We start from the raw sequence: 16917 nt of genomic DNA on the forward strand, positions 1-16917 counted from the left end.
AGTGGCACAGTATCTGCTTTGTCTGAAGAAGGTCCCAAGTTGAGTCCCCAGCATCTCCAGGTAGGGCTGTGAGAGATTCCTGCCTGAAACCAAAGATAGTTGATGCCAGTCAGTGTAGACAATACTGAGCTACTTGGACCAGTGGTCTGACTGATAAGGCAGCTTCCTATCTTCCTATGTAGTAGACACAGAATGCTAACTGACTGTTGGGGCCAACAAACAAACACAGGAAAATGTGGGGCGGGGAGGGATGGAATAGCTGGAATTCTGTATAGCAGCCCTCCAGAATGTGAGATGAAGTTGGAGGTCCCATTTGTTCCTCTAAAATAGATCACTGAATAAAAAGTAAAAGACTCGTTAGAAAAAAGGAGTGGCTATGCTTTTTATTCTGACCCATTCTTTGGGTCCGCCTTGAGCTTGACCTAAACTGACAAGGCTCCGACTTTGGTATCAAAGCGAGCACCCAGCTTCTGGGGATGCATGTGACTTAGCACAGTCCAGCTTCCATCTGAGCTGGGGCCCATGCAATACGTTGATAACAGCAGACCCTATTTGTAGTCATAAGGTGGTTAACAGAATGAGAGTGGAAGGCCTAATTATGCAGAAACACCTTACTGTAATTCTTGAGGGAGAGGTGTGGGAGAAATACAAAGTGTTTGTTATTGTTATGAATTTACAGAGCCAAATGATACCTACTATTTTCCAATTTCCAGGATCTGTGCATAAATTGGAATTCCCCAAGAAATAAATGTGACCTCAGTTTCCATGTATGCACTGTGGGTCTGCCTGCCTTTGGCCTCCTTAGGCACTGTGGTGTGAAATGGGAGACTTTAAATTAAAGAAGCAATCACTTTGATTCCTACTGTACACTTCTGTACACTGTACCTGGGTTACTAAAACAGGAAAGACATTTTTCAAGGCAGAAGGAAGTCGTTTAAACCAGGGGCAATTCATTAGTTTGCACATAGCTTCTTTTGCAGGGCCTCAGTGATACAATGCCATAAATGGGAATGCATGTGTAAATATAAACATGATGATGCAGTCAATCAGGGATGGGTCACCTATGGACTCTGCCCCAAATGTGGCCCTCCAGGACTTTCTGTCTGGCCCTCGGGACTCTCCCCAATCCACACCTTTCACTGCCCCTGTTCCACACCCTCCCTAACTGTTTTTACTCAGCTGGAAAAAATGATCAAAGGGATGGAGCAACTTCCCTATGAGGAAAGGTTACAATATTTGGGCTCTTTCATTTGGGGGGGGTAAGGCAAGTAAAGAAGTACATGAGAGAGGTGTATAAAGTATGCATGGTGTGGAGAAAATGGACAGAGAGATGTTTCTCTGTCATACACACAATACTTGAACACTGGGCCATCCAAAGAAGCTGAATGTTGGAAGATACAGGACAGACAAAAGGTCAGTGCATAGTGAAACTATGGAATTTCCTTCCACAAGGCATAGTGATGGCCACCAGCTTGGGTTGCTTTAAAAGAGGATTAGACAAATTCATAGAGGATAAGGCTAACAATGGCTAGTATTCACGATGGTGATGTTCTACCTCCAATACGGGAAGCAAAATTTATTTGTCTATTTGTTTTATTTAAAAGCATTTATAATATTTCAAAAATCTCTAAGCGGTATACAGTCTAGAAAGCGAAGTATTATTAAAACATGAAAACAAAAACACAACCCCAAACCAATAAAACAGCAGTCAGAACATGTCAAATGGTCTCCAGTTTTATGGCTCAGGAAAAAACGGGCACAAAGATAAGGCTTCACAAGGGAAATGATGGTTGCTGCTTCATATACGACAGAGGGAACAGACCTACCCATTCTGCTTCTGTCCTCAGTTTTTTTTTCATTCTTGAATTCGCATTTCTACAGAAATCTGCATTTTTTAAAAAAAATCCTCATGAAAATTCTTCAGCATTTTAGTATGAATTTCTCTTAATAAATACATTTTTGTAGGTAGTTTTGACTAATATACACACTTTTGCAAGCAATTTCTCCTAAAATAATAATTGTTGTATGTTATTTTCATTGAGATATTCATTTGTATGCATATCTTCCCTTAACATGTGCATTTTTAGTTACTGTAAACCGCCCAGAGAGCTTCAGCTATGGGGCGGTATATAAATACAATAAATAAATAAATAAATATTTTTTTGTAAACGTTGTTTGATTGGAGAAAGGCATTACTACATTTGGATAAGTGTAAATTTTGAAGGATAACTGTGTTTTTTTTTTTAATTGTTTCGGAAAGTGTGAATTTGATAGATTTAACTTTAAATGTGAACAGCATCAACATTTCTTCCCCACCCCTAGAGGGAACAGAAGAAACGCCTGCTTTGGGGTCAGCACCCCACAATATTCTGTAAGGCACGAGCAGAACTTCCCCAGATGAGCCAAGTAGTTTATAAAGGAGCAGACAGTTTTTCAGCTAACCTGGTCCTGAGTTGTTAAGGGCTTTGTATTGTTATCAACAAAATTTTGAACATGCCCTGGTGGCTGATTGATACTCATTATAGTTCCCTCAAAATATGTGTAATGTGTGTGTGTCCAGATGTTCTACTCAAACAACCTGGCTGCAACAGTTTGCACCAGCTAAAGCTTCTGGATCAGTCTCAAGGGAAACCCCACATAGTACTCCAGTCTTGAGTATTTATTTATTTATTTATTTATTTATTAGTCACCCATCTGGCTGGTTTACCAGCCACTCTGGGTGACGTACAACATAAAAAACATATAATTCACATTAAAACCTTCAAATTCCAACAATAACACTAAAACCTAACCCGTCCCAAAAGTCTGCCTGAAGAGTATGACTCTGAATACCAGTTGCTTGGAATCAGAAATGGGGATTTCTGCTGTTGCATTCAAGTCCAACTTACAGGCTACCCACAGGTACCTGGTTGGAAACTTTGAGAGCAGGATCCTGGACCCAGTAGGTCTTTGGTCTGAGCCAGCAGGGCTTCTGTTTTCAGTCAGTGTAACATATGTGAACCTTACCTCCCCCCCATACACACACATACAAACACATCATTGTTGGAATAACTCTGTTAGTATGTATTCATTTCAGGGAGGGAGGTAAATAAATAAATAAAGTCTGATCTAAATAGAAAGGCTCACGTTGATCTTTCTGAGATGGAACTGTTAGCAAAACTTAATAACTGAAGAGAAACACTGTTTGCATCCCTCCAGGGATTAAAATTGAAGAATAGAAGCACATCTGTAAAAAAGGTGAGCCGTTAGGCAATTGGCTCTGCATTTGTCTCCTGCACCATACAGGGGAGGGATCCTTTTGAACAAAATATACAGGCCTTGAAAAGCTAGCCTTCAGAAGTGGTGTAAGATGTAGAGGGTTGGACTATGACCTGGGAGACCAGAGTTGAAATCCCCACTCAGCCATGAAGCTCACTGGGTGACCTTGGGTCAGTCACTCTCTCTCAGCCACAGAGGATAAAACAGAGGGGGGACAACCATGTACAGCACTTTGAGCTCCTTGGAGGAAAGGTGGCATATAAATAACAACAACAACAGAGTCAAGGGGCATGACCATTAGGGATGGAAAGATCTGTCAATGTTGGTTCTCTCAAATTCTCATTTTTCCAATCTTAAATTCAGTTCAGATTTCTGCAAAAATGTGCAATTTTTTTTAAAAAATATCCTCATGAAAATTCTCCAGCATTTTAGTGTACATTTCTCCCAATAAACATATTGTTGCATACCACCTCAATCTCCGATCGGTGACAAATCTCCAGGGGTCCCTGAGCTTACCCAGGGTTTGGTTTCCTTGGAAGAACGTCAGCGGAGTCTATGGGGTCTTTATGAAATATGGTTTGTTTATTTACACACATTCTACCCTGAGTTTAAGATGGAGGGTTTCAAAGCCTCAGCAGTCCAATATCTTGCTTTTCCATCAGGCTTACAGGAGTTACACTAAAGCCATGGTGCAGGGAGCCAGTCTCTCTGCCTGCCTTCAGTTCCCAGCCTTTCCTCAGACTCTACTCAAAACACAAGCCTCTCCTTGGCCTCAGGAAGGGGGGGCTCTCCTTTCAATAACAATAGGAGCTCCCTGACTCATTCCCCGATTAATGGACACTTGATAGGTCCTTTAACTCACCTGGTCACTCTATTAGACTAACAAAAGAGACTCATCTGACCAGCAGAGCCCACTTCCAGGTACAGGGTTCCAAATCAGAGGCTGGAAGGAGACTCACAGAAATAATCTATCTCAACCCCCAAACCCATAACAATATTTTTGTAGGGATTTTTGACTAATGTATATATTTTTGCAAGCCATTTCTCATCATATAATGCATTTTGCATGTAATTTTCACTCATACATTCATTTGTGTACACACTTTGCCCTAACATATGCATTTTTATAAACATTGTTTGGTGGTGAATTGCATCACAAAATTCAAATAAATGTGAATTTCAAAGAATGACTGTGTTTTGGTTCTCATATTTTGGAAAACGCAAATTTGATAAATTTGACTTGAAATGTAATCTGAATGGAAATTGTCGCCCATTCCCATGACACATAGGTAACCTGACCTGCACCAGCCCGCAATGAAAAGAATGTGATTTGGGATACACCCCCTCACACTTTGTCATGAGTGATCAAACAAGGAAGTCAATTTTACTAGCATCCTTTGGGAGGAGGGGAATTCTGTGAACAACTAAAGAGATTTGTACAAGAGCACAGAGCGGTCCTCTTTTGAATCTCATACACTTCAGTGGAGTTTGTACAGGAGAAACTGTAGATCAGTATTTGCCAACCTGGTGCCCTCCAGATATTTTGGACTACAATTCCCACCAGCACCAGCCAGCACAGCGATGCTAGATGGGGCTCATAGGACACAGGAATCTGCCTTTACCAAGTCAGACCATTAGTCCATGTAATTTAAGCCCTAATGGAGAACAGTGACATAAACCAGCACCTGGAAAGGGAAGGCAAGTGTGAAGCTATAATGTTTTAATAAATGAATGAAAAAATACAAACCACACAGTTACCTCACAATTATTTTACAGTAAGAAAATGCAAGAGACAAATCCTTTCCCCTCCCCCTCCAAAAGGGATTATGGACTCATGGAGAAAAAGGAATCTCTTTTACCTCTCACACAAAAAGACCCTGGACCTATTTGTCAGCAATTTGTCAGACCCCATACACTCTGGAGGGGCTCTTGTGCCTATGAATGTCAATGATGCCCTGGGCATGGCGTAGTAGATTCCTGGAAAATGTCCATGTTTTTGGAAGGAACACACCAAACTTGTAGGCAGGAGCATTCAGGATGGACCTTCTACCAATATCAGAGGATGTCCTCCCTGAATCTCCGAATGGTTCCTGCCCTTCCAGGGGGACAGTGGACATGATCTTCACTGCATGACTGCTTCAAGAAAAATCCCTGGAGCAGAATCGACCTTTATATATGGCATTTATTGATCTAAGGCCTTTGATACTGTGAATAAAACCACTCTCTGTCCCATCCTTCTGAAAACTGGATGTCCTCATAAATTTGTGAATATTTTGCGACTCCTTCATGACAACATGACAGCGACAATTTTGGATAACAATGGCTTTCAGAGCGATACATTCAGAATCGGATCAGGCGTAAAACAGGGATGTGTCATTGCTCCTACCTTATTTGCTATTTTCATTGCTATGATTCTACACCTTATTGAGGGGAAACTTCCTACTAGTGTAGAAATCAGATATCGAACAGATGGAAAGCTTTTTAATCTCAGTAGGCTGAAAGCAAAAAGTAAGGTAATGTCAACCTCTGTCATAGAACTTCAATATGTTGATGATAATGTAGTCTTTGCACATTCAGAGAAAGATCTTCAAACTATCCTAAATGTCTTCGCAGAAACATATGGAAAGCTAGGGATCTCACTTAATATTAAAAAACCAAAGTGCTTCATCAACAGGTGCACTGGAGAATGTTGATCACTTCCCCTATCTTGGGAGCCATCTCTCTGTAAAAGCTGACTTCGATACTGAAATTCAACATCGTCTGAGCTCTGCAAGTGCTGCATTCTCCCAAATGAAGCATAGAGTGTTCGAGGATCAGGATATTTGCAGGGAGACCAAAATACTTATTTACAAAGCCATTGTACAACCGACCTTACTGTATGCCTGTGAAACATGGACCATTTATAAACACCACTCCCAACTTGTTGAAAGATTCCACCAATGCTGCCTCCGGAAAATTCTACAAATTACTTGGGAAGACAGACGGACTAATGCTAGCATTTTGGAAGAAGCAAAGACTACTAGTGTTGAAACAATGATCCTTCAACATCAACTTCGCTGGACTGGCCATGTTGTTCGAATGCCTGATCACCGTCTTGCAAAGCAGCTACTTTACTCCCAACTTAAGGATGGAAAACAGAATATTGGTGGACAGCAAAAGAGGTTTAAAGATGTTCTTAAAGCAAATCTAAACAAATGTAACATGAGCATCGAGAACTGGGAAGTCTTGGTCCATGAACGTCCCAAATGGTGGTTGGCTATTATCAAAGGTGCTATGGACTTTGAAGAAGCATGAATACAGGTCGAATGGGAGAAACGAGCTAAGTGGAAGGCATGTCAAACAAATCCTCATCATGACCATCTTCTATCTGCAAACCTATGTCCCTACTGTGGGAGGCTGTGTGGATCCAGAATTGGCCTCCACAGTCACTTACAGACCCACTGTTAAAGACGTTATCGTGGAAGACAATCTTAGCCACGAGTGGTTGCCTATGAATGATCACTGAAATCCATGAGGAGAGGGGGGAATAACAGAGGTAAAACAATCATGAATGTGATTAATTAAAATGAAGATAAAATGATACAAATGTGGTCTTAAAAATGAAAGCTAAAACAAAACATTTTCCATTGCACACCATTGATTAGAGGTTATGGTCCCACTCCATCTATACATCTGTGATTGCTGGATGGGCTTTATAATAGCTCAAACTATTTTCATGGTGTGTGTGTGTATTCAGCTAGGGATACAAGCAGAGAAAACAATTTATATATGTGTATAACCCTGGGTGAAACCTGGGTCTTTATCAATATTGATGTCCATCAAAATATATAATTTTTAAAATGGAATTTATATCCAGTCCTTCTGTAAAAGGATTGTAAAAAACAAAAAAATATTCTTTTAAAAAGCTAGCAAGATGAAAATGTGATAGCCAGCAGATGAAAAAAAAATATTAGAAGGATCTGAAAAAGTACTCAAAGCAGGTGAGAACAGAATGGGCTACCTTTAGCATCTAAAAAATAATAGAGTTGCTGTTTGGTGGCTATGTCTAGGAGAATGTTCCATAACTTGTGTGACACCATAGAAGCTGTCTCTCCAGTCACTGATTTGACTCAAGAAGCTGGTGGATCTGGAGATGGGCCTATGAACATCACACACGCCCAAAATGGATGGATGGATTCTGCAAGTAGTACTCATGGGATATGGAGAATCGTTTGTAGTGTAGGAGATCCAAGTGTGATAATTTCTAGAACATTGGGTTTGATTTCATGCCCCAGCTCAGGTAGAAACTTGGTAGCCTTGGACAAGTTCCTGTCACTTAATATAAACTATAGCTTGATGTAAGCCTAGAACCTAAAATGTCACTCTTTGGAGCAAGTGTAACACATGCATCAATAATAATAATAACAATAATAATAATAATAATAATAGTAATAATAATGATGATGATAATAATAATAATAATAATAAAAAGTCTGTTGAATAATAAGGTCATGTTAAGGGACAGAATGTGATATGGAACTGTCATTTTCCATTTAATGACTGCTCAGAAACTGAGAGCAAACCAAAGTCTTCTTATTTGAACTTGCAAAACCAAAAACTTAAATGGGTTGGATTGACATGGCAAAAATCTACCCTCAAATGAGCATAACATGGGGCAACATGATCACTGGATAGTTGCCAGGTGATGTGGTCCAATAAAAATCTGTCTGAGAGCAAAGGAGTGGGTGATAGACTTGAGTACCTTTTAAGCTAACATATCCTAGGTCAACTTATTTTGTCTGGATTGAAATACTCTGCTGTACCCAGAGAAACAGACACCATGGAATACAGTGTAATCCTAGATCTGACTGGATTCTGGCTAGACAAAGCTGAGGTTGCTGAACACCTTCCAGGATGAAGCCCTGGTGAAATCTATCCATGTCTCACTCATGGTTTGTCTAAGTTATCTGGACACCCATTTAATCTGCTGCTTCAGTCCCCTAAATAAAAGAGCAGCACAACTACTTGGCATCACAGGGAAAGCAATTTAATAGATTGTCCTAGTGCTAAATTGTACCTCCAGAAAAACAACAACACATATGTTAGACTTTCCAAAAATAATCTGACAGTTTATCAAAACTGGCAGGTGCTGCCCCTGCAGGGTCGTCAGCATAATGTCTAAGAAGATATAAACCATATATCATTGATAGAAGGGGCTGGCCATACTGGAAAGGAAAGGCGGAGGGAAAGGGGGGAAAGAAAAAAAAAGAATTAGCAACTGTATTAATTAGCATGCCATGCTGATGGTACCGGGGTTGGTTTGGTTGTAGAATACTAATGGAGCTGGCACATGAGAAAGGTTCAACTTACAGTGGCATTTTGCTTAAAGGTTTGCCAGCAAATAAAATGTTGCCAGTGCTGCTATAACCAAATGCTTCGTTGCACTGTGAAAATATAGACATCCATTCTTTTTTGAAAGACAATCATATGTTTTCCCTTCCAAGTAACAGGAATAGAAGCCCAGTTTTTCTCTCCATCCTTTTTATGCAAAGCAAGAAACACTGTTTCTACACTCTTTATTTAGCATTATTATCCTCCAAGTGGTTTTCTACCAATTAGACCCAGGCAAATGGTTGACAGAACTGGATGTCTATGTTTCTGGACAGGATGTGAGATGTACAGGGGGAGACTTTTACACTTATCAAAGATAATTGCAAATGAGTTTGAATTTGTAGCAGGACCTTGGGAAGTTACATTTGATTTCTACTAACTGCATTTATTTCATTCTATGAACAGCATGCATGGGAAGAAGGGATGGGGGGGATATTCAGTTTGGTTCACATTAAAATTTGAAGTTTCCAAAACAATACGCAAATGGAAACTCAGCAGTTCTCCGAACTTTACGACACGGTTCTCCGACCCAGTATGTGTACAGAAATGCCTGTACTAGGGGAAGTGTGCATAAAAATGCCTACATTAGTGAAAGTAACCCCCAAAGAACACATGATATTAGAGAAAATTGCTCACAAACATATGTTTATTAGGAGAAAACTGCAGTAAAATGCTGGTGAATTTTCATGAAGACTTTAAAAAATGCAGCATGATGTGGAAATGTGGCAAACTGAACTTAAGAGTTGAAAAAATGAAAAACTGAGAGAAACCAAAATTGACAAGATAGTTCTAATTTGGAAAGTAGAGCAATTAACGGTTTAATAAATCATAATGATTAGCTTAAACTGGTTTCTAGCTTTGAATGAGAGGTTCACTTGTGCAGAATATCATTATTACTATTACAACTACTACCATTATTATTATGGGATTTCTTACCCACCCTTCACCATAAGGATCCAGGGTGGGTTAAAACACTATAAAAATACAAGATTAAAAACGGTTAAGACAATTTACAAACAAAAGAATCATTGTCAGAAAGGAAATCAGAAGGCTGATAGGTGGAACTGTTTAGGCTGCAATGCAATACATGTGTACTCAGAAACAGGCTCCATTCGGTTCAGTGGGACTTACCCCCAGGTAAGTGTGTATTGGATTGCAGCCTTAGTTACATTTCAGAGATTTGCTCCAGGCCAAACCTCACCACTGAATTTTTTTGGGGAAAAAGAAGTCCATTTCTTCTTCCCGGGGCATTAGAAAGCTACTGTGAAATTCTTTGAATTTCTGGAGTTGGGTGTTTACCTTAATAAATAATGTTTCAAAGGGAGCAAAGGGAATGGGTGTTCTTGCATTTTACTTGAAAAACCAACACAAATATACATTTGTGCCATTGTCCAGTGCATGATAGCTTCCTCTAGGCAGCATTCTTCATCAGAGGATGTTATATCACATGAGTATTCCAGAAACTGTATTGGCCAGGAAGGTAGCCTTTGCTGTGCCAGGGAGTGATGTCAGGATTTCTTTTTTAAAAAGTTAAAAAGACAGACAGAGAGCAGTGTTTTGTCTGTTTCATTTTGTTTTATCTCACTTGTCTGTCTCGACTTTGTGCAGAACGTTAGCAAGTTGTTGTTGTTGTTAAAAATACATAATTTCTTATCTAGTGTGTCTTGGGCAAATTAATGTTCCCACACTGCTATTCTTAAGGTTAACAGTCTTCACAGCAGGTTAGCTTGTATACTTGAGGGTTAGAGGTGGGCAAACCTGTCAATATTAATTTCTCCCTGTTTCTCATTTTTTCAGTGTTAAGTTCATTCTCCATATTTTCACATCAGTTTAGATTTTTTCTTTAAAAATGCTCATGAAAATTCATCCATATGTTAGTGTGATTTTTTTCCAAAAATATACATGCAATTTTGCCTAATATACACTTTTTTGCAAAGCAATTCACCTTAGGGTAATGCACTGTTGTATGCTATTTCCTTTAATATATGAATTTGATACATACTTTACCCTAAGATATGCATTTTGATACAGATTATTTGGCTGGAGAACTGCATTGCAAAGTTCAGAGCAGTGCAAATTTTGAACGACGTCTGTGCTGTGGTTTGTACATTATGTTGGAAAGTGTGTATTAGGTAGATTCACCTATAAATGTGAAAGGAATTGAATTTCTCTCCCATCCATATTGAAGGTGCAGGGTAAGGATGGAAAGATCTGTCAATTTCTCTTCGTTTCTCATTTTTCAAGTCTTAAATTAAGTTCTCCAGATTTCTGCAGCAATTTGCAATTGTTTTTTTTTTAAATCCTCATGAAAATTCTCCAGCATTTTAGTGCAAATTTCTCCTACCACATTTTTTTGTAGGGAGTTTTCATTGATGTACACATTTTTGCCTGCCATTTCTCATCATATAATGCATTTTTGCATGTTATCTTCACTCATATGTTCATTTTTATGCATACATTCCCCTAATATATGATTTTTTGTAAACATTGGTTGGTTGGTCAACTGTATCACTAAATTCAAATAAGTGTGAATTTTTGAAGGAGGGCTGTGTTTTGGTTCTCATATTGTTTCGGAAAGTGTGCATTTGATAAATTCAGCTTAAAACGTGAACTGAATCAAAACTCTGTCCCGTCCCTAGTTCAGGGTACTGGAAGAAGTTTCCTCAAGTGGTGACAGCAATAGACCTCTCACCTCAACATGCTGAGGTGCCATACCTCATTGGCATCCTCCAAAAATATTCCTTTTTCCCAGAGCTTGGAAAAGTTACTTTTTTGAACTACAACTCCCATCAGCCCCAGCCAGCATGGCCACTGGATTGGGCTGATGGGAGTTGTAGTTCAAAAAAGTAACTTTTCCAAGCTCTGCTTTTTCCTATTACATAAGGACTCAATTAGACTATGAAGTAGAAGATAATTGGATGCTGCTCCATAAAGGCAAGTGGGGCTCTCCTCCACCAAACTCTGTCTGACCTCAGCCTGCCTGTCTGCCTTCTTACTTACAATCACTCCAAGAGATGGCACTGGCTGTGAACGTCCTCCTTTTTAGTGTCATTGTTGCCCTTGTAGAACTCAGCAGGGAGGAGGAAGGGGACAAAACTAGAATTATTGGGCTCTGCCTTACATTGGCTTTGGCTGCACCTATTGTTGATCTCAATGCCTTCTGTCCCACCAAGTCCTAATAGGCACCAGACTCCACTGTACAAGCCCCAATATTTTCTCCTCCTCAAAACACTTTGGCTGAGCCTCTGTAAACCATTGGCTCTAAAGCAGACCATTCAAGCACACAGACTCATTGTTAGAATCATATCAGAATAAAAATGTGCATGACTCATCCTAGGATAAAATGCGAAAAATCTAACTTGATTTAACATCAACAAAATTCATATTTAAATATTATATATGTATTGTATCACAAGATATATATTTAACTGTGTATTTTATCACAGTTAAATCTTCCAAAAGATTTCTAAATGCATTTTATCCGGAAATACACATTTTGAGCGGATAACTATATCATCCTATTTGGAGGATAGCGATGTCCAAAATGTAATTACATTCCAGGATGTATGAATTAGCTCAGTTTGTTTAAAAATGCAGACCGCATGAAATTCTCCTTCCTTCTACACTTCTTACATTAGTTGTTCACATGAACAATGATGAATAGTGCCAGAAACTGTCTTCATGAGTCTGTCCTGTTTGTATACTTTATATGGAAAAATCCCCCTGAGAAGGCAGTTCATATTCAGCAAAGTCATGTAAGGATATTCCAGCATTCTTGCATTATTACATAATTATAACATTTCTAGACAGTGCTTTTTTGTGGTGGTATTCACTAGTATGGAATACTGACATCTCTTTTTTGGTTTCCCATGACAGCCATTTTGTGCTGGCACCCACAGCACTTTTCACAAGGTATGAGTATTGGCACCTCATTTTAATACCCCCCCAAAAAACCCACTGCTTTTAGTGTACTGGCAGAGCAATCCAACTCAGGGGAAGCCGGTGGAAGGGGTGCTGGCAGAGGGGAAGCCAGCAGGGAACTCTGCAGCATCCATTTGCCATTCAGGAGCTGCTGGGCTGGCAGAATGTCAGCTCAGCTGAGAGCTGTGCACTCAACAGAAAAGAAAAAGCCAGCTCCCATGAATATCCCTACCAGCTAGTAAGTGCTCCCCATTGACATCCATTATAATAATTTTCTTTGTTGTTGTTGTTATGTGCCTTCAAGTCAATTACGACTTATGGCAACCCTATGAATCAGCAACTTCCGATAGCCTCTGTTATAAACCACCCTGTTCAGATCTTGTAACTTCAGGCCTGTGGCTTCCTTTACGGAATCAATCCATCTCTTGTTTGGCCTTCCTCTTTTTCTACTCCCTTCTGCTTTTCCCAGCATTATTGTCTTTTCTAGTGAATCATGTCTTCTCATGATGTGTCCAAAGTATGATAACCTCAGTTTCATCATTTTAGCTTTTAGTGATAGTTCTGGTTTAATTTGTTCTAATACTCAATTATTTGTCTTTTTTGCAGTCCATGGTATCCACAAACCTCTCCACCAACACCACATTTCAAGAGAGTTGATTTTTCTCTTATGCACCGACCTTTTTCTCAGTGTAACTTTGGCCCAGATTGGGACCCACAGGAGCTCTCAGAATGGGAGTCCCCCTGGCCCCTCCTCTGACATGCCCCTGGGACACCTTTTTTGGGGGGCCTTCCACCAGCTTCCACTTGCACCCCTTCCACCAGGCTGGGCTTCCCCAGGGGATCCCTGGCTGAGTTGGCAGGGTCCCAGCTATGCCATGGCTAAGTTGGGCAAGGGGCTTCTGCTGGCCGAGCTGGGACCCTGCCAGCTCCACCAGGGGTATGCCATATCCAGCTCCCCTCAGCCCAGCATAAATATGAGTTGGATTGTGTCATTAGCACCTTGGACAGCTGTTCTCTCATGCACCCTCATTTAAAATGATGGGGAGGTGAGCTGTTAATGGCAAAATGTGCTAGCAATGACAGGTATGTCATACCTCTACTCTTGGAGGCAGTTTGCCTCTTGCTGGGAACCAGTTGCTGGAAATCACTAATGGGGAGAGTACTATTGCAATCAGGTCCTGTTTGCAGGCTTCCCATAGACATCTGGTTGCCCAACAGGATGGTGGCCAAGATTGGCCTGATCCAGCAAGCTCTTTTTGTAGTTTTATTTTTTTTATTTGCTTGATTATTATTTCATTTAAAAAAAAAAATTCCTATCTTTCAGAGGCTCAGCTCTAAGATTATTGAGATCTCATTAACAGCTTGCTGATACTTCAGTTCCTGTGTTGGATGTTTTGACAATCTTAGAGGAATGGATTCAAATGAAAGGAAAAATATATTCCTGTGGTGCTGGAAGATCATCATTTAGGGCTTATGAGTGTTCACCAATGAGGTTGTTATTACTGAAAGCACACACGCACAATTTGGCACAAGGGTTGAACACCAGCTTTCATTTGGTTTGATACTCAGTGCGGGAAAGAAAGCAACTGTGGCTAAAGCAATGTATGGTACAAACACAAAGAAAGGCTCTGAATTTTAAATAGGTTTACTCCCTACTTTTAAAAGAATCAAACTTTGCTACAGCATTTCCCACAGCTCTCCACTCTCCACTGTTGCTGAACTATTCAAGACTCCCTGTTAATGCTTTTTCCCTGATCTCTCTTGGAAGCAAAGTTGTGTGACATAAAAAAAAAAAGTCGGCTGTCAATTAAATTTTAAAATGTTTGTTTTCTCTTAAAATGTTGAATAATTGTGTAGCGTTCAGTCAATTCAGTCAGTACAATAAGAGGCCAATTTCCAGCAGAACATTAACTATGTGTACTTAGAAGTAAGTCTTATGAAATTCAATGGGGCTTACTCCTAGGTAAGTGGGGTTAGGACTGCTGCATTACAGTGCAACACAACACGTCTACTCAGAAGTAAACTCCATTGGGTTCAATGCATTGAAGTATGCATTGGATTGCAGCCTTAGTGTAGTACAGAGGCTGGCTTGCTCAAATGTGTGTGCTTGTATAGAAAGGGGGGTCATGGGGAGAGGGTTGCAACTTTGGACCACAATATAGTTCCTGCTCTTAATGATGGGCGCACATTTCCCTCCATCCCTTCCCAGATGGTTATTCCCAAAATGGCATTCCTGAGCATGCTGGTGTAAGATTTCATATCCCAAACTCCATCAATTCCAAATTTAGCCCACCACTAATGCCAGTATTTTCTTTGCCAGCCATTAGGTGATGTTACTTACAATGATGCAACTCATGGTCCTCAAGGTCAAACAGATCATAACCGAGAATGGACATCACATTACACTGCACCAGCTGGGTTCAAATCCAAGGCTCTTTCAGCAACTGACAAGTTCTAAATTTGTGCAAAGTATAGAAATCATCATCATCATCATTATTTAATTAAATATATATCCTCCCCTCCCCCCAAAGAATCCCACAGCAGCATACATACCAACAAAACAAGTTAACAAAACTCTAAAACTCGCATAAAACATTCTAAAACACAATTAGAGTTAAAAACATTCTTTCATCAGGTCTTTGGGTTGCAAGGAACAGTCCCCTTCAACCATCAGGTGTCTGGCATGATGGCATGATCCGTCTAGAAATCTTTCTGCTTAAGTCCCAATGAAAGTCCAACCAAAATGCTGAAGGGATGTACAAGACGTGTCAAAAGTGCTGTTACACTGCTCTTGTGGCTGGCCATTTGCCATATATAGACAACTTTAAACCATTCACTCTTAAAAAAAAATAGAAAAAGATGCTGAAGTGTTATGCAACTCTTTGAAAGCAGCCTCTCCCACAGGGTTGCCCTGTTCATGTCAGTGGTGCTTGTGTAGCAGAAATTCCTGTTGGATTGTACCATTTGTATTTTCCTTTCCTTCGTACTCCCAAACATTCCCAGACATTCTGCTACTACATCCTGGTTTTACCGGCTAAAACCCTGCAATGAAACTGCTTCGAGATACTTTTCCTTTGATCAAGTGCAGCCTTCCATCCATAGAGCAGGGGTAAGATGGTGTATGGCAATTCTCCCTCCATCCTGTAGCCCTCCTTTGCCACCTCCCATGCTGTTAAGAAGGGTCCTGCGGAGCAGGTTTGGCAATTGGTTGCAGTGAAATGGGGGCACCAGTTGCTAAAGATCTTCTCATCCCTGTTCAGCTGCTGGAAGGCTCTGCTGGATCAAGTAACTTTCTGTCAGTGGAGGGACACTGGGCTATTTGAATAAAAGCCAGTGCCTTAATCATGAGTAGCTTACTTGATTCTCTCCCCTTCTGTGTCCTTCACTTCTGCATTAATATCCTCTCTAATATGGTCTTAACATAGGCAGGAGTGTAGCTACTTAGTCTCACTGACATTCATGATTGTCTCAAGGTGCATCAATGCTGGTACAGCATACAAGTGGAGGGAGGCGGTGAAGTCATACAGTTTGAGTGAGCAAGTTGATCTTATGTTTGCTTGAATACAGTGAAATAGCATAGTTCTTTGTTCTCCCTCAGCTAACATACAGTTCTGCCCCCCTCTTTCAAAATAGATGTTTTCATCTGAAGCAGAGTCTGATCGGGATGAGGGACTGTCTGCTGGCAACCTGACTAAGGCTGAATCCCGGGAAGACAAAAGTAATAATAGTCAACAGTAGTAATAAATCAAAACGATTCAAAAGTAATAATAGTCAATAGTAGTCATAGGTGAATTCTTCTTGGATGACTGGGAGTGTTATGCACTCTTAAACAGGGATGAACAGTTTATTTCCAGTCCATATCAATTTCCCATGTGTTCATTTATGAGACCATTCTGTTCCATTTCCATATTAATTTGTGGTTACTATTTAAAAAATCATGAAATGTTGGATTTAAAATACATATTAAATACATATCTATCAGAAAAATATATATTGAAACAGATCTTTTATCTCAATGCACACATTTCCAAACATATTTTGTTCTTAACAGTGCATTTTGGGGTTTGTCTGTTTGTTTAGTTAAGAGCTGAGAATTGTCTCGCAAAATCTGGAGAAGTGTGAATTCTGAAGGATAATTATGTTCCAGTCTGTGTATTAGTCCAGGAAGTGTGAATTAGGTTGGTTAGCTCGCAAAAGTGGACTGAATGAAATTCTACTCAGTGTCTATTCTGAATGTGGCTATCCCCGTGCCCCAAAAAAGATCCCCGAGTTCTGCCCTGTAGCCTCCTCACTGGGAGTCCGGTGACCAGCTGGCCTCCATTCATCTCTGATTACTGGGGCACTGATATGGCAACATCTCAGTTGGCA

At 40.1% G+C, this 16917-nt stretch overlaps 1 long non-coding RNA gene across 2 annotated transcripts in view; it reads right to left on the minus strand.

Moving 5' to 3' along the window:
• Positions 1-1631: 1631 nt before the first annotated feature.
• Positions 1632-16917, minus strand: part of LOC133368461 (uncharacterized) — a 48137-nt gene continuing 32851 nt past the window's right edge. For both annotated transcript variants that reach the window (XR_009758646.1, XR_009758647.1), the window contains 2 exons: positions 14891-15003; positions 1632-1885 (listed from right to left, as the gene is read on the minus strand). This is a non-coding gene — a long non-coding RNA (uncharacterized LOC133368461). The remainder of the gene's footprint in view (positions 1886-14890; positions 15004-16917) is intronic.

This window comes from Rhineura floridana, chromosome 12, assembly GCF_030035675.1.
Source record: "Rhineura floridana isolate rRhiFlo1 chromosome 12, rRhiFlo1.hap2, whole genome shotgun sequence".
Taxonomy (NCBI): domain Eukaryota; kingdom Metazoa; phylum Chordata; class Lepidosauria; order Squamata; family Rhineuridae; genus Rhineura; species Rhineura floridana.